Source organism: Corvus kubaryi, unplaced genomic scaffold (genome assembly GCF_017639235.1).
Source record: "Corvus kubaryi isolate FWS band 111438036 unplaced genomic scaffold, C.kubaryi_AGA036_p1.0 69, whole genome shotgun sequence".
In the NCBI taxonomy this organism is placed as follows: domain Eukaryota; kingdom Metazoa; phylum Chordata; class Aves; order Passeriformes; family Corvidae; genus Corvus; species Corvus kubaryi.
Window position 1 is genome coordinate 8,413,011 of NW_024582057.1, and position 19,083 is coordinate 8,432,093.

At 38.7% G+C, this 19,083-nt stretch overlaps 1 long non-coding RNA gene across 1 annotated transcript; it reads right to left on the minus strand.

The window, feature by feature from the left end:
* Window positions 1–1,763: 1,763 nt before the first annotated feature.
* On the minus strand, window positions 1,764–17,091 carry LOC121674676. Its single transcript, XR_006019769.1, has 3 exons — window positions 14,156–17,091; window positions 4,998–5,099; window positions 1,764–2,196 (listed from the first exon to the last, which is right to left on the minus strand). It is a non-coding gene; the product is annotated as an uncharacterized LOC121674676 (long non-coding RNA).
* Window positions 17,092–19,083: the final 1,992 nt, after the last annotated feature.

The following is a 19,083-nucleotide window of genomic DNA, read 5'->3' on the forward strand; positions in this document are numbered from 1 at the left end:
AGTCTCTAACTGATACTCATTTTACTGCTTTATTGTCTTTGTTAAATATAAAAATGTTTCTTAGTGCAAAGTAGCAAAATAACTCTTACTCTGACCAGCATTTGTACCTTCTAGGATTTTTGGTTACAAGATTGATTAAAGTTCATTTTTTTCTTGGGTAATTAAGTTGCTATTAAAATATCTGTACATGCAAAAGAAGAGAATATTAAAATTGAGTTATTGAGATTCATGTTCTTCATTTTTAGTTTCTTTAATTTTCATATTTTTCACTTAAAAGTCAGTCCCTGATTTAGACTGTGACAAGATATATTGACAGACACCCACAGGAAACTATTAATACAGATTTTTTTTTTCCCCTATGGCTCTTTCTCAGACATTCCTTCTTAAAATAGGGGGAGAAAGTAATAACTTAGCATGGATTAGTATCTGTGGCATAATGATCTAGTAGAAAATTTTTTTCTCAAGATGCAGTATAAAGACAAGAAAGGAAGTGGGATGTCAAGTGTGAAACTTCAGGATCTGATTCAGATATAGAATATGTTTGTTATTAATTTCAGTGTTTGTCTGAATCTTCATTTCATCACCAACACAAGAGAAAAGGCAAAACTGGAATTATGGGTAAAAGAATTCATACTATGTAATGTACATCCACTGAATTGCAGCTACAAAGTTTACCCTTAAAAGCAACAATCCAAAGTAAAGACTATTGGTTGCACTACTTCAGTGTAAACAAAAGATGTCACTGTCAGACACAAAAAGCACTGAGGTAATTAAAGTTTGTTCTGAAACTATTCAGATCTTACCATTAAGCTTTAATAATGATTATTTTTAGTTTCTTTCTTTCTACAAAGGGAAACCACTGAAGACACTGTGTGAAACTAATTAATCTGAAAAAAACCCCAAAAACCCTACCCCAAATTCTGTTTTAAAATGTTCCTTTCTTGATAGGAATGCTTATAGAAATGCTTCCAAGTTCCTGTAAATGCCCCCACGTTTCACACATCATATCATGTGAAACTGTTCTTGACCCCAAAGAAGATGCGGCTGAATCATTAGACCAAAATGAAAGAAGAAGAATATGGAGAATAGAAAGTGTGTGAATTGTGAGGAGAGAACACAGTATAAAGTGGAAAAAAAGGGGAGGTTTCAAAGTAGTAGATATTAGAGAAAAAATTACACCAAATGAAGAGATTTTCTTCTGCCCTCATCCATGTTTCAGTGAGGTTAAACTAAATGCAGTAGAACAATGTCTGGTGCAGCACGGATCTCAATTTTCATGATCCCACTGATGTCAAGCTCCAATTGACTCTTCCAGAAGTAGGACTGGATTCATGTGTTGTAATCAGGCTAAGCAACAGGGCAGCATTTTCACAAAAGGAGCAACATTAACAAGAAAAATGCATCTGCAGACACAGCCAGACCCTTTCCAAGGTCAGTTGGACTGACATATCCTGCCCTCTTGTTCTGGTTACTTCCTCCAGAGATATCCTGGGCTGGATCTGAAAGCTGTTACATGGGCCAACTGTCCCTGTTCCAGCTTTCCTGAGAGTTTCATCTCTCCTCTCTGCTTCTCAAGTGTGATAGAGCAGAATGTGGTCCTCAGATCTTCCTCACCCTTTATTGAAGTCAAGCTCCCAGAAGTCCAGGCCATTTTCTCAAAATCAGTATTAGGCGGAAATGTTGTCTCTGCATGCACAATTCTTTTAATCCCCGCTTCCACTTCTGATTATGCATGCTCTGCTAGACTATTGTGATTCTTGTACATATTTTTCAGTCTTTGCTTTTTGTGTTGCTTTTTTTTTTTTCTTCTATCTGAAATGTGAGCACAAGATTCAGAGATAAGGTAGTTCATGGGAAGAAAATTGTCCCGCTGTTAGTCCCTTGGGGAATCTTTTCAATGCTCAGTACAACTGGAGACTTGCATTTATTTCTCTGTGAGTCCTGTCTCTTCTGGGGAACTTCCCCATTTTGGGGGAAATCCACATTCAGCCACAGCTGGGGGAGTCCCAGGCAACTGGACAAGAGGCGAGAGGGGTAAAGGACCTAGAAATTGCTTCAGAGAAACTAAGGCATCTCTGTAGGCAATCTTCAGTGCACACCAGTAGATGTAACTGAACTTGGAAGATGTGTAGACTTGAGATCTAAGCCTACTAGTAGTCCCATGGTGAAACAAGCTGGCCGTCTTGGTGCCACTCCCTGGAAATAACGAATTTGGAAAGTTGGTGAAAGCAAGTTGTGGAAAGTAATGGGAACTTCTGCCTCATAATGCAGCGGGGAAAAGCTAAGTGAACATGTCGAGATTTCATCAGATAAAGAAGAGAGGAAGCTTCTGATATTTGCAGAATTAAAAAATAAAGCTTAGGTTTACTAGTTGGGATGTAGGAATTTCATGTACCAGATTGGGTCACAGACTGGTGAGACATTATGCAGGGAAGATATCTGTATCTATGTATGTGTCAATACATGGGCAGGTACAGTATGACAGGAACCAGGCTGTGTAGCTCAGCTGCTTGTGAATATATCTAGAAATCAAACCCATTCTTTCCATATTTATTTCCAGGTCCAATTATGACAACAGATCACTGCGCCAAGTTAACTGTGGACATCATCCTATGCTGTGTTTAGGGTGACAATCTATATATAAGTTTGTCTCTATTTAAGCAGTTTGTTCTGGGAGAACAACTCAGAAAAAGAAGTAATTTTCAACCTATCCAAACCAAAGGAAGTTTTTCTATTTCTTTCACAAGATCTTTAGACCAAAATATAATTTTCTAGCTGAATGATAATGGAAGTGTTAGTGGTTTGATCTTTCTATAGATGAAGGACTAGAAAAAACACAGTGCTGTTTTTTTCCCATCTTATGAAAACTATAACGTAAATGACAGCAGAAAATGTATTAAGAAAAAATTAAATGTTGATAAAAATGTTGATCAATTTTGGATCCTGTAAAAGCTTCCCTGAAAGGTGAAAAGCACAGGTTTCTTTTATTTCCCTTACCTTGGCACCTCCTTAAACAAATCAGGTATGTCACTCAGCGTGAGTGTAGTGTTACATTAAATATATCACGCCATACAGCATTTAATGAAAGCAAACTCATTAATTTAAATTCAGAAAAAATCTAAAAGTCAAATTACTTCTGCTTCTTAAGAAGTTTGCATAATATGCAGAATTTCTATTTCCTTAAGCTATTTCTATCATTGCCACCTTTTCTTAAATTTTTTACATATGTTTCTGTATAGTAAAGTGGTTACATGGTATATTTATAAATGTTCTTTAGTTACCAATTCACATTTTTATTTTCTAGCAATTTCAGGATATTCCTCTGTAGCAGTTCTTTCCAATTACACTGTTATAAAATTTCAAATATAGATCAAGAATCTTTGCTGTTTAAATAAATCTCTATATGCAAAAAGCCTTTTTTTCCCCTGCTCATGCAACAGCATAGTCACTTCACTTGGCACTCATATCATATTCCAATAGTGGCATATGTGGACATTATCTCTGCAATGCACTGGATGCTGATTTATAAAAAAAGTATTCTAAAATAAATCTGCTCAGGTATAAGTGTTAGGGAGCTCCTCAGAACTCTTAATTTGTACTGTATTTATTAACTGCTTATTCATTTCCCAGGTTTCCAGTCTGAGAATACTTGTTGTATGTACTCATTTTACTGGACTGTTGTGGAATATGGGATGCATCTGCTCTAGTAAGTAAATAGGATTAAACTACAGAATTTGGTACACAATTATTTGAAATGCGCAAGAATTGACAAATCTTCGCCAGGGTACTTTAGAAGTAAATTTTATTTGGAAAATGTGTAATACAATAGTATTTAGGAACTATGTACAGTACCATAGAATAATACAAGGACAAGATATTATTAATTTGCATATATTCTTATTAGAATTAGAATTTTTACTCAGGTACCATAAACCCCTTTGCTGTCAAGGTGGTTCTCTCCTCTTGGGGCTTATAAACTCAGAGTAAGTCGAAAACAAAACAGTGGAACACTGTCTGGTAAGGAAGAGGGAACTTGAATTATCTCACTGTTAGCATAACTAGGACTCACAACAAAGGAGCATTTTACAGGGAAACATGAAGGCACACCTAAGCAGGGTAAAAGAAAAAAGCAAAGGTGTAGATCTCAAAATGTGACAGGTGGCTGTATCACAAGATATTTGCAAGGACCTCTCATACTCAGCATTTCAATAGCAAACATGCAGTCAAGTAGATTAGGGTCTAGACTGTGATGAGTCCTACAAAGAGAAGACTGGTTGGGTTAAATTTCATATGATTTAAAAAAGCAAGAATAAGAAGTGTCTCAAGAAATGAGATTAAATAAAAAATCTTAATGCAGAAAGTTTGTCTTTGCTGAAACATTGTGTGGTGCAAGACTGTGTTGCCAAAGCTAGGAAGAGAAATTACTAGGGGAGAATGATTAACTATATTAAGCTTACACTGATGATTACACAACCAGAGTGAGCTGTTGGAAAGGCAGGCTGTCTTGTTAGCTTGGCTAGAATGATTCATGCCTGGAGTGGAAATGTGGATCTGTAAGCGATGAGCATGAAGTTGTTAAGTGCACCAGGGGAGCGATTATTCAGAGATAAGGGGCAGAAGAAGAGAAGGGAACCAAACTCAGAGTTTGACAGAACACCCCATCCTCTTTGCAGTGCTGGGGTAGAATGAAGATGCCTCCAAAGAGCTTTGTGAGCTGTTACAGAGGGTGGAAGAGAATCAGGAGAGAATGGAGACCCTGAAGCCAAAGAGTGTGGAATTTTCAGAAATGATGTAGTTGTGCCAAGAACAAGCAGCAGACCAAGAACGGGAAGCCTGCAGTGCTAGAACTGTAAGCTGCAGTTAAGAAGTCACTAGAGACTATGATGAAAGCAGTTTAGTTGAGCTCAGTTGCCAGGAACTGAACTGGGGGAGGCCTGAGATGTAATTAAAAAAGCCAGCTCTAGACAGTATGCTTACAGGTGCCATGTGCAACATACCTGGAGTATCCAAAATTATCAGTTGCATGTGTTTGCTAAGTAGAGACCATGTTACTAAATAATTCTAAAAGAAAGACCTCTTCCATGTTTCAAGTATAAAGCCTGCAAGAAATAGCTGTAGTTAGTTAAGGTAGAACACTGGTAGTGTAGGATGAATTAGCTGAAAGAAATAAAAATGTGTGTAAAGAAAAAACACCTGAGTAGATGCTTTGGAAAAAAAGAAACCCCATGCAACCTGAAAACCTCACTGATGCAATATAAACTAATCAAAACAAACCCAAACAAATAATGGTACATAGTGAAAAGAAAGAAAAATAACAGCGATATTGGAAAGTAACAACTAGAAATAATTTATAGAGTTCAAGAAAAATACATTTTAAAACCAACAGGAAAAGGTATGTTTACACTGCACTGATTTTGAAGAGAAAAATATGCTGCTCACATTTCTATCAATGTCCTGTACGTGAATATTGGCCATAACTTTAGGCATTTTGCCTTATGGATAGAAACTGTATTTATCTCCTTCCTAATGAATCTTATTCCAACAGAGATGAGAGAGAAAAATCTGTAGAAGTAGCAGAATTAAGAGTAGAATATAATCAATATTATTTATGTTGGGATGAGAAACAGACCGACAAGAAAAGGTTAGAAAAAGAGAGGAGGAGAGTTGCAAGGAAGTCCAAAAGAGACCAGGAGCTGGAATAGGAAAGGATCATGATGGCAAGACAAGATGTTAAATGAGGAAAGCAGATGAAAATTTATACTTGTGAGGTGCAAAGAAGGAGAAAGCCAAAGAAAAGGCATGAGCAATTGAAGATAAGCTAAAGTGAGGAGGAAAATCACAGTGTATTTAATCAGTTATCACCAGAAAGAAATTGATGGCTTCTGGTATGATTTAGTACATGTTCTATGACATCCTGAAAGTTCTCCACCAGAAAAGAGACCTGTTATATTAGACACTAAATAGCTGTAAGGACTCATTTTAAGAGTTTTTCCTGCTGGGCCTTTTTTGTGTGAAATCAATTTCTTTCCACAAGTATCTTCTTTCTGATCACAAATTCCAGATCCAAGTTTACATTTGCCTTTTTCTTTTATTAATATTTTTTTTCATGTGAGAAAGATGGTTAAAAGCACTTATGTTGTTCTGGATTGTTTGTTCACTCTCCAACTCTCGCTTCATGAACCTACCCTCTTGTATTAGAAAGTTCTGCTGATCACTACTGGAATGAGTGATATTTCTACACAGAAACATAGTGAAGCTGCATTTCATCTTTCCTTTCTAAAATGGTATCAAGAAGCTGCTGTCACTATAAGTTCAGTTTGCTTCAGTCCTGTTAATTCCGTCTTCATTGCCTGTGGTGAAAGATCAATTTTTTCTTCCTTATTCAGACTAAAAGTCTTCTGGAAATCACCAGATTTGTTTGAATGTGGTCTGTATCTCAGATACAGAGGTAATATTTTAGAGCTAGCTTCACAACAGAAGCCTAAAGGGATAGATCTGAATGGTGAAATGAAACTTGGGAGTACTTGGAACATCTCAAGACAACAAACCAAAATAAAATATTTTAAGTTCTAATTGGAATGCACCCAAAACCAGCAAAATGTTTCAGTCAGGAGCAAAGGGTGAGAAAGGCTTTGGGAAGTTCCAGCAAAAGCTGAGATTTGATTAAAGCTAATCTTGAAGTTCCCCCACCCACATATGTCACCTGATATTCAAAAATACTCTCAGGAAACAGAAACTGTATGGAAGATTTTAGTTTCAGCTGCATTTCCTAGCCTAACTTATAGGACCAAGATGAAATGACAGAAGTTACTCTTACTGATTTTCTTAGAAAGTAGGAATCTCTTCTGAAAGGCTGAAGCACAAGGAAAGATGCATTTCTTAAAAGGCTGCTGTGTAAAAGCTGAACCAGTTGGTGGTGTTTTGTTGTTTGGTTGTTTTGGTTTTTTGTCTTTTTTTTTTAATTTCCATTTAAATCTCTCCACTCATTCAAAAGAGTAGATATCCAGTTATACCTTGGAAACATATCATAAAATATATTCCTTGCTGGAAAGATGTTAAGATTGTCATACCCAGAAGAAGGTTAAGAGACAGGAAATAGTGTTATCCTCACTTTCCTGAGGTGCAGTTTTTACCTTTTGGTTATGTTTACCCTTTAGACTTCAATAGGTAAATAAACACCAAAGGCAGGCTTAAACAAAGAACTCTGCTTTCAAAATGTAAATTAGATGTCTCAAAGTCTTCATATATTCCAACTGAAGCAGTGCTGTCTAATTTGTATGAAGCTCTGCACTGTGGACCTACTGAAATGCAGGAAACAACACAAAGTTTTAGGAATCTTACATCCACTATCTTTGCTACCACCCTTCCTGTCATCCAATAGTATGGATGTGACATGAGAACTGAAAGGAGAGCTATGACCATGGTATTAATCTTAATTTTAGTTTATAGAAATTACCTTTTTTTTAAAGATTTGTCTGAGAAGTCTTTTAACAAAAGAAAAAAACAAATGGAAAGCAAAACGATCTGTGAAACTGTAGAATATCTCAAGTGAGTCACCAAAAAGTGCAGAAAAAACCCCAACCAAATAACCCCCACAAAATGATGTATAGAAGTAGATGGAATACTATAATATAAAGCTCACATCTCTGGAACTCTATTTTAGGTCCCTCATTACTGAAAGGGAGGGATGAGTGTAAGAGATTTGATGTACAAAGAAACTGCAATGTTTAGATACAGCTTGAATATGTAGTCTTACAAAACTGGATAAGTAAACGATGGTACCTAACAGTGAGATTGAACTGAGGATGTTTGTTTTGTCTTGAGGACTGAGAATGAGGAGAAGGTTTTTGGGAGAAAGGCTTGAAGTTCTGTCTGTGTTGCCTTTATGCTGGATGGCTAGACACCATGAGAAAATACTGAAACGGGGTATTTATTAAGAAGGCAGAAGGAAGGTCCAGGAAAAAATTATTGTGAAAGGCCAAGGCTAGCAGGGGACAGCTAGAATAGCTGCATTTTTATGTGAGATCTCCCTTAGCAAGGGGTGATGTATGGGAAAAGGAAGCAAAATCATCAAGTTCAAGACTTAATTGAAGTTGGACGGGATCTCTGGAGGTAACGCAGTCCACAAGCTCCTGCTCAAAACCGGGAGCATGTCACGGACAGATCAGGTTGCTCAGGCCTTGCCTAGTTGAGTTTTGGTTGCACACAATCTCCTTGAGCACCTGTTTGAGTGCTTAACCACCCTCCCTATGACCAGGTGTGGAACTCTAGAAGACCCTGTAGGATGCTGGAGAATGGTACCATCATTTAATTTTAAATGGATGATTTCAGCATTAGGTCAAAGTGCCAGAAGTTGTCAGTGAATGAGGTTTCAGACAAGGCAGGTCAAAAGCAATTTTGTATAAGCCCTTGAAGTATGGCACAGAAAGAGTTGAGACTTTTCTAAAACACTCCTATGAGCTCTAGGGATAAGAAAACTTAAAACTTATTTTCACTGGTAGATAGACAGTTAATTCTTACGTGATTTTTGCAGCTGTTAGCCCTTTCAATGGTTGACCTGTCCACATTTCTAAACCAGGTTTTTGCCCCCATTTGTCTGATATGTTCATAGTCAGATACCTTTCTCAATGTTTAAAATATTCTGGGGAATCAGAGACAGAATTAAAAAGAAAGATTTAATTAGCCAAATGCTTTCAGCAGCAGGTCTTCTTTTGGAGGTTCTTTTTGGCCCAATACAAGATGAAATATATTTAGTGCACAAGTGTTTATAATGCACAACCATCACCCAAACTCAAGGGCAATAAAAATACGGTTGATTTTGTTGAAAGCAGAGTTAGGCTGACACTTTGCAGTTTTGAAAATTCTACCCATAGATGACAATTGAAACACTCAGAATATTAACTGTGGTGGAAAAAAGTATAAGTAATAATATTTGAGACTGAGAGTTACATTGCACAACTAGTAATGTCATGTACTTGTATAGGTGCCAGATCAACTCAGTTTTCTCACCTCTGTGCCACAGGCAGTGTGACACCCTGACCAAGGCAAGGCAGAACTAGTTTATTATCAAAAGGTGTCTCAGGGGGCCACAAAATAATGAAACAATAGCTTGAATGTCACAGGCACACAGCAAGAATGAAAAGCATGTATCAGACGTATAGCTAAACAGCATCCTGGATGTTTATTCAACTGCTAAGTAAAATTTATAGTAGAAGTAGTACATTTCAGGTCCTAGGGAGAGACATGCACCTTGTCTAAGTTTAGATTACCTGCTGGAGTGTACATTAGCTCCTCACAAGTTTGTGCATCTAGGCTTCACTGCCAAAGTGCCAGTGAGCATAGTTGCGTTTTGGGGTGAGACACCAGTCAAGCTGATGTTTGGATGCAGCTAAGGCTGGTGCTTGGTCTCAGGAACTGGATAGTTTTCTTTTGTTTCTTAATCTTGAAGTAGCTTCAAAGCCTGTCTTTCATTTCCAAGGAGTGTAGTGCTTCTGACTTTGCTGTTGCCCATGCAGCTGTCACCATTTCTCCTGCATTTTTGCTGAAATAGCAGACTTTTCTCTGGTCAGCCACCAAACTAACATCATGAGAGGGTCAGTGAAGGCTCACTAAAAGAGACCTGTGTCTAAAGCCAAGAAGAGCCAAAGGCCAGTTTAAATCTGACACTGTTCTGAAGTCACCTCGGAAGAATTCCACCTTCTGTAGGAACAGCTGTCATCATCGCTTGCACTGAAGAAGTGGTTTTTCCCCTGATTTTACCTTGGTGCAGCTAGGTGACCAACTAAAGGAGGTGATATTTGATACATTTCTGCATGAAAAGGTCCAGTCTTTTGCAGCAAGGACTTTCACACCTTGACTCAATGTATACAGGAGCACTCCCTTTTTGTCACATTATATTCCAGTCACTCTGAAAGCGATGAGTTTGCATAGAAAATATTAAGGGACATAATATGATAGTCTGGAGAAAAGTTTCAAGAAGGAAAGAAGCCATCACAAACTTTACAGATCTGTTTGGGTTTATGCTATCAGACTGCAGATACAGGGTAATCTTGCTTCCACATAGGCAAAAAACTTCTGTACAAAATACAGAAGCTGTTGTACTGAGTGATGATTCATCAATGCAATAGAAATTGACAAGCAAACAAATTTACACTTTCTCATTTCACAGGGGCAGAGGAAAACAGTTTCTTAATTTTAAGAATTAGCATCAACACTTTCAGTAGAGAATCAAGTATGCATTGAAGGTGCCAGACTGCCAAGTGTGCCAGAAGGTGCACAGAGACTGAAATCCTCCCTGTAACCACAGAAAGGCTCACAGAGGCAGCAGCATGTAGACTTCCCAAACACAAACATACAGCAATCTTGTTCTGAGGCTATTATTCCTTCCATCTCTCCCTGCCTCCTTTCCTAGTACTAGAAATGGTTGAGTGACCTCTTCTATGTCAGCAATTTGTTGTAAACCTTTCAGACTTAGGGGCAAGTGATACAGCTCTGCTGATTGCAGCCAATGTTGCACTTGATGGACTGGAACTGGCTGACTGTAATCTTGTGGTCTCCAATAGAACATAAACTACATTGGGAGTTTTTGAACACAGAGACATACAGTAGTTTGATTTGACTCAGCAAAATAAACCCTTTTTATGAACATTTTATTTTGAATTCCTTTTACAGTCAGAGAGACACTGAATTTGCAGCATGGGCAGCCTGTCATAGCTCCTGTTCCTTAAGACCTGATGCTTTGCCCTGTTCTGTTTCCTGAACTGCAGAAAAAATTATTTCCTAACATTTGTGCCGTAAAATGATCCCCACTGTTGGAGTGAATAAATCAAAAGAGGTCTGCTTGTTTCAGACAGCATTCTGCTGCTCCATACACTGTCCACCAAAATGTCAAATGGAAACACTTCTGTCGGATCACTCCCATGGGTGTCAGGTGTGTGTAAGTGGAGGAGGATTCAGCAAGGAGAGGACAGAAGAGCCAGGGAGTGGAACAGCTGTTATTTTTTGTGAGAACCTTTTTTCCCTTGAGCTTCTTGGGACTGGCATTTCAACCAGTATAAGACACTGCCACCCAGACTAGCACCAGCTCTGCTGCTCAGCTGCGAGCTGTATCACATGTGACAGAGTCTTGGGAAAGCCAGACCAGCAACTACTCACCCCAAGGAATGTGTAGCTTCCACTACATGTTCCACTAGCCCTCCTCCTTCCTACATCCTTCCTTCTGAGTATGACAACATACAAAGAGACATGGAGAAAAGTTAACTTGCTCATCTTTCTATGTTACTTCTCTGTTTCCTGTATTGAAGGAGGCAACGTATTTGATTAATATAGATGCAAATGCATCTGTCATAAACCTGCTGACTGCAAAGTGTGGAATGAAGGTGAATCTGGTGAAGATGTTTAGATTCGTGCATTGTATGTGTAAACTTCTTCAGATTTAGAAAATCTGTGGTTTTTCTTTAGCTCTGGATTTCCAGGCCTGTTTTCTGGGCACCAAATCTCTGGAAACACTTCCAGGAAAAGGGATCTTGTAGTCCACTTGCCCGAGCTAATTTTTCAAAGCAGTTTTGTTCTAGCAGCTTTTGACTCCACTATTTCTTTCCTACTGTGATATTTTATACTCAACTCTGCAGAAAACCTGATGCCATTAAGCCAGGCCATCCTATTGTTCTGCAGTGCTTCCAATTTGCATGGAAAATTATTCATGTTAATAACTCCCCATTGTTCACATCTTATCTTCCTCAGTCATGTCAGAGAGCTACACAATGCAAGCCCTGCTGTCACAAGGTTTCTGTACATTTAAAGGCATGAAGTGATTTGCCTTCAGTGAATTCAAATGAATTAAAGGATTTTGGGACTTAAGTAAAATCAGACAGAACTCTTAAGATTTTCTTAATTTCTCCTCAGGTCACATTACCTACCTCTGCCTCTGTTAACAGTCTTTGACCCAAATACTCCTGCCTGTGGTACTGCTGAGCTTTGCATTCCAGAGGATGGCCACCTGTTGTTCTGCACGGCAATGGGAGGTGCTCAGCTCACAGTGCAAGGGAAAGGTACTTTCGCTGCTGTCATCAAATTAGGATATTGATTACAGGTATCACTTAAATTCGGCAAACAATATTTGGCCTACCCTTGCATTTGCTACAGAGGGGTTTGCCTGTTTCTACAAACCATAAGGATAATTGCTGGTCAAGTGAAGTTAACAAGGCTTTTAGGTTTATTGTCCTTTTTCCCCATTTGTACATACAAGGTTATGCTCTGGATAAAAAATAATGGGTTTTAGCAGTTAGGTTCATAAGCATGTTTTCTTAATCATCAAAAACTGCTGGCATGCTCATATTACAACAAAATAGGTAATGTTTGATGTGTATAATCCAAACTACAGAACTACAACTGATATAAGATGCAGTGTCTTGTATATAATCACAGAAAACTCGTAACATGTTTTCAGAGTATAGGGGACTGCTTTAAAAAGCATCAAAGCATCTTTTCAGTTGCTGTTTAAAACCACTCTTGTTTCTCAGTTTTTAAGCACTATCACTCAGCACTGGTTTTGCTTCCTAATGTTGATTTGCTTTGAGGTGAGCTTTTGTTTCACAAACTTTGTGAAACACACCTGTTTAAACACTTTGGCAATATGGAGCAAACCTGAAAATGGCTCAGTATCTATTATTTCATAACTGAAACCCAGTCAGGTTTCTTTTGTATTTTAGTATAATATTGTAAGCCACACAGGAAACCTACCTTCATTTCTATAGTGACTTATTGTAGAATATTTGTTCAGATATTATCAACTATATAATATGTTAAAATTACTCAGTGTTGGCACCACTCCTAAATACAAGCCCATGTACACGCATTATAGCTCTATTCAGATATTAAGAGTATAAAATGAGTTTCATTTTCTGACAGATGACAAAGTAACCATCAAAGTAGGTGGAATAATAATCAAATGAAAAAAGACACTGTGAAATTTCCTGAAATGTCTTCTTCTATTATTTACAAAAAGATAGTCAAGTGAATCTTGTATGACAAATGGTGTTCCTTTTCCTACTGAAATCACTGACTAAGCTACTCTAACTTCACTGGCGGCATAAGCTGTTCCTGTTAGGCAGTAAAAAATGCAAACCCTGACTGTGCCTTCATGGACTTCAGTATAAACTTACATTAACCCTACCCAAGTCTAACTGGAGTTTGACTATTGCATTCCCTCCCACTGGCTTTGACTCTTTCTGAACAATTGTTCACTATGAAGAGACAAAAGTATTCTTGCTTACAAAACTGGGTTCAAAGAAATGAGTAAACGAAAAAAACCCTTAGTAATTTCTACTGATAAGCTGAACATTCTGCCCATGTTATCAGCATTGCCGGATGGATTTCAGTGGAAATATGCTGCCTTTTCACAAGTAGTGCTCTGGAACACTACACTATTTTCTCAGGTTAAGGGGGAGTTTAAACCTAAGGAAGACTAAAACTTTCTGGTCTCAGAGACAAATATATCTCCTTGCTCTCCACCTTTCTTCCCACTCCATTTTCCCAATTTTACAATGCATTTGTATAATGGCATTTTTCAGAAATCGTTTCACAGGATCCCAAATCGCAAAAGGTTTGTTAGGCCTTAGTTTGAAGGAAGGTCCTTTTGTGAATTAGTAATGGGTTAGAGGATGAAAAACAAAGGTGGGAGCTACTGATCATTTTTCACAATTAAAGAAATTTGCAAGAGGAAGGCAAGCACAGGGGACCGTGCCAGGTCCTGCATTGTCCAACGCATTCACAACTGGGTTGGAAAAGATGGTGGATAGCCAAAGTGGCTAATGATACAAAGTTGTTTCCAACAGTCAAAAACAAAGTCTACCTGAGAAAGTAACACAGGGATCTCACATTATCAACTGACTGGGTAGTAAAATGGCAGAAAAATACAATGCTGATAAATATAAAAGAGTGCCTACGAAAAAAATACAGCCCTAATAAATGCAAACAGTTCTGAATGAGCAGTTGTCACTCAAGAAAGAGATCTTGCAGTCACTGTAAGTGTTACCACAAAAACACCAGCTTAACATTCAGTCCAGGGACTGGGTGTGCCCTTGGCTCACAAACTTGACCTGCTGGTTGCCAGAAACTGGAAGAGATAAAAAGGGAAGGAACCTTCTGTACTCACCCTGTTTCTCATAGGTATCCACTACTTGCCACTGTTGAGAGAAGATGGAGCTGTATGGATCTTTGCTACGGCCTAGAACAGCTGCTCTTATATCCTTATGTCAAATGAACAGTTTGAGAGAGTAGCTCTAACCTGGAGGCACAAAGGAAAGTGAAACCATAGAGGTATACAACCTGAGAACCAACGTCTCAAGTCCCAGACAAAGGACCAAAGCATTCAGAACAAACAAAAAAGCCTCAGAAGAGACCACAAGGAGACCCTGGATTAACCCTTGACAGCTTAGAAGCTTACTGGGTGTTCTGGTGTTTTAGCATGGGGGTTGACTGACAGTCCAAAATACAACAATAAAACATCCCAGAAACACCTGAAGAGCTCAGAGACAGACGTAGCAATATCTCCTGGAACTGCAAGGTGTCCAGTAGACGCAAAAAGAGACAGACATCGGCTTAGAGAGCAGAGTGTAAGCAGAGAAGACAGTATCAGCAGTTCTAGTAGTTCTTCCCTTGGAAGGAGGCACTGGTTGAAAAGAAGACCAATGAACTGCCAACCTGAAAGGAAACAATAGCCATCCCAGACTAGTAATGCTTCTGTGACACAACTTCACTGATGACTGTGCCTGTAGCGCCAGACAAGGCATATGGGATATTATAATGTCTGGAAAGATCTTCGGTTTAATGACCATTAATTTACACCATGTGCAGGGGACTACAGATTTACATATCAACATATTTACATATCAGGTGTCCATCTGTACTTAATTGGGTCACATCAGTGGGATGGTTTGTCAGCAGTGGATACTTTCCTCAGGAGACACAGTGCTCAGCAGGAGATGATGTTAGAAGAACAGGTATTTTCAAACAGCAGAATTTGAAGTCCTGGCGTTGTTACTGCTTCCTGAGCTTGACATGATTCACATCCACAAAGGCCCTTACCCATTGCTGAGAGTAATTGCAATCATACTGACCCAGGGCGTCTCAGGTGGCCATATACTCAGAGAGAAAACAAATTTTTAACTATAACTTGCAGAAGGCAGGCAGGCAAAGTGCAGAGTTTGCAGCATAACCTGAGAACATCTTAAGGGTTTACACCTACACACTCCAAGAGGCAGGTTTCCGGGCTGTAAGCATACTCTGTGCTCTGCTTCCCACTCATCTCCTGTTCCTAGCTGTGCTACCGACCACTCCCAGACAGCACAATGAAGTGTCCTGGACATGCTGAATCCCAGATGCACTGGAGCCAGAATTTCTAGGTAACCACATAGCTTGGAAGCAACTTTGGAGCAACTCTGCTGCCACAGTCAGATAACTGCAACAGGCTAAAATAATGAAACCAAGTGAAAATTCTGCAAGAAAAATCAAATATTTAATGCCTGGATGAAAACACTCTTGTATCAAGAGTGAGCCACTAGTAAAAGCAACAATGCAAGGGCCTCACAGGGTAACTGAATGTTCTTGGAGAATGTGGTCACATTAGTATTTGGATTAGTTTTTCATATGTGGTATTTAAGGGCTATTATCTTAAATTTCGGCCAAGAAAACATAATATGGAATTGAGAACTGTTTTCAATTTTTCCAACACAGGAGATCTTAAGACATAACCCATTAAAGAGAAGCTATTGGGAAACTGGCATCAAATTAAGATCTCTGCCCAGCATTTTGCCTGGAGGCAGGCCCTGATTACTGAATATCACACTCTACAGTGAGTATCATATGATGATGGAGGGATGGGGAACTATCTGCTGGCACTGACCACAGCTTTTTGTGCAGTTGATTCAAAGATTCCTGCTGATTTTGGGGGGTCAAGCTCTAATGCCTCTCAATGAATGGATGAACATCTCAATGATGTTCACCAAATTTCAGTGGCCACATCAAAAACTGACCTCTTTCTATTCTGAAGACTTTTCATGGATCTTACCAGAGGAGTCCAATGGCTATAATGGTCTGTGGCCTTCCTCCACAGAGGTGTTGTGAAGGCTTTGTTGTGTTCCTCTAGGATTACATGTATATGGCCTGGAAGCAGAGGTTAGGCTGCTATAACATGATTTTTCCATTTGAGGACGCTTTGACGGTGTGCCCAGAGAGAGGAATACATGCTTAACTTATCAAGGGAATGCATTTGGATATTTTCACTCACACTCAGCAAAGAACTATTTTTAGTAACTAATAATATGCATGTGCCTTTCAGCATGCTCTTTGATAGCCTTGTTTCTATTCCTTAGGGATCTAATATTCTACCACATCTCCAAAGAATCCTGGAGTAAAAGAGAATGTCTTATTCTTTTTGTAACATGGCAGTTTCCTGCAGTGAAAAATAAACAGAGCTGCTGCGAAGACCAATTTTTTTCTTACAAACACATTCGAGGTAAAGTTGTAAAGCTGACCTGATAAATATGTGCAGGGCAAAACAGTACAAATGCAGGGTTAAAACTGCCTGCTATGAATGTTAAAGAAATTATGTATTTTTTAGCCACTTACTGAAATCAGAATTTTCAAGGGCTATTATTTTTTTCTATCTCTATTTTCTAAATGTTGAAACCAAGCACCCCACAGCAGTTCCAGTACTTCATTTGCAATCCCTCATAAGTTTTAAGGTGGATTAATTTGTTTTTGAGCCTGAAGTACATACAAACAAAATTAGCTGCTGGCAGGTTTAGAGACACAGAAGTGGAGTAATTTGGTATATGGTTGCCATGGCAGCTAACCTACGTCTAAATTACCCTACAAGCTTTTCTCAGCCATTCTCTGGCATTGTTCCTTCTGTCTGAATTGTTGGTTCCTTTTTTTTTTTGAGCCCTGCCTTCTGCAAAGCCCTTCTTTGTGCCACTTTGGTCTCATCTGCAGGCTCAGCCCTCACATCCTGGCATGCGCTACAAGCTGCTGAATACCATCCATTAATGGAAAGGGGAAGCAAGAGGAGTACAAGGCAGAATTACAGTCTTCCAGCTACTCTGCCTGTTGAGAGCAGCTTCCTGAAAGCTGATTTTCACTGAAGTAAACCACAGTGGTAATTCCCTTCATTATCAGGACTTAAAGCTTGCTGCAAAATCATTGATTTTGATGAAGCTGTTGCAGATTCACAGAGGCATAGTAAAAGCCAAATTTGGCCTTAAGACAGTGAATTTATCAAATGATTCATAAACTTTGATCTTAGGCTATGTGGCAGTAAATCAAGGTGTTATCTCTTCTATCCAGAGAAAACAGGTTTTGACATGCTTTGGCAATGTTTATTACCACGCAGAAATATTAAAAGAGAAGGCAATGAGTCCTCCAAGCTCTTTCCCTACCATTAACCTCCCTCTCAGCACAGTTAGAAAACAAACCCAGTGCTATTTATGAATGTTAAAGTTTCATTATTTATTTTTGGTGAAACAGTTCCTTTCTGTCAAATTGCTCTGTTTCAGAGGAAAACCATCCTACTGGCTATTTCTGACCAATCATCCTTTTTATCTCCCTTCTTGCCACCTCTGAGAACTAAGTTGTGACGCTGCTTCCCAGGAACCCAGCCCAGGTCTTATCAGTCCCTGACATATCACGGATAGCTGACATGCCTTCTGCCTATGGCTGCATGTGACCTTAGGGTTTAGAGAAAGTGAGATCAGAAGATAAGAAGTAGAGAGTATTTACTTACTTATTTTTAACACAGTAAGCTCAACATACTGTCAAAGCAGAAGTTTTGTAGAATTTTTAAGAAGGGTCAGTTTCGTTATCAGTTTGGTTGGGTGTTAGTTTTCAGGCAATTGCCTAGAAGATGGTCGCTGCTGTTGAAGACTTGACATTGCCAGATACATTTGTGCGTGAAGTCAAGAAGTGGGGATTACTCCATTTATGATCCTCATATCACGAAGAAGTAGGAAAATCCCTGGATTTGTGGGATTACAGGCAATGCTAAAGTGATCTCTTTTCAGGGATACTGATTGAAGACTTTGAGATTCAGCAAGGGCTTTTTGCTTTTTTCTGAGTTCATTAATTCAGTCCAGTCATCTCAGGATACCTTGCCTTTTAAAATGAACTTTCAAAATATTAAAAACAGTGTAGATACTAAACACAAGGAATAAGATCTTGATAAGTGACAATAAACACTTTAGGAGGATATAGGCCCATTTAGGAGGATTTAGAAAGACCTGCCCCCATAAATGCATTCTGTGATATTTTATTAAACAATTTGCTGAAGAACTAAAACAATCACTTTTTGGAATAACTGGGCAAGAGAGGCAGGTCTGGCAACAGTATCAGAATTCCCCTTGTAGATCTGTGGAGAGGCAAAGGGTATATCATACACAAGGGTAAATGTTTAAGAGAGAAGTGGATTTCCTCTCACTGCTTTTTAATCTTCGTATGTTATCTTCTTCCACTCCAGTTTTTGCTCTTTCACTGTAAAACGTTGTATGCATGCAATAAAAGTTTAATATCAGAAAACACTGCAGGCTGAAGTAGGCATCCTGAAGAGAGCCACAAAACTTGAAATTAAAACAGAGGATCACACTTCCAATTCAGAAGAATGAGGATGTTTAACACTTCCTATTCAGAAAAATAGATACTAAGTTAGATATACTTGTATTCCATCTGTCTTGCTTAATGTAATAATTTCACATGAACTGCCCATGCACAGTACTTTTCCAAGGCTCTTTGAAAAAAGAAATATTGTTATTTATGTTTTTCAGATAAAGGAACTGAGTTATGAGGAAGTAAATTGATGAGCTCAGGCTTCCAGCAAATTGACCACAAGGCCTTCCAGTTATACTGGACCTCTGAGCACAACACAGATCCTGCAGTTATTATGGATGTTATTTACTTTTTATCCTTCTTGCCAGAGTTTCTGACAACTTTCACTTTGGGGATACGTGTTTAGTAGTTATTATGGCAAGCTGTGATTCATACTGTTTGGACCTCATTCATTTTGCGTGGAATGAGAATAAAGTAAATTACATT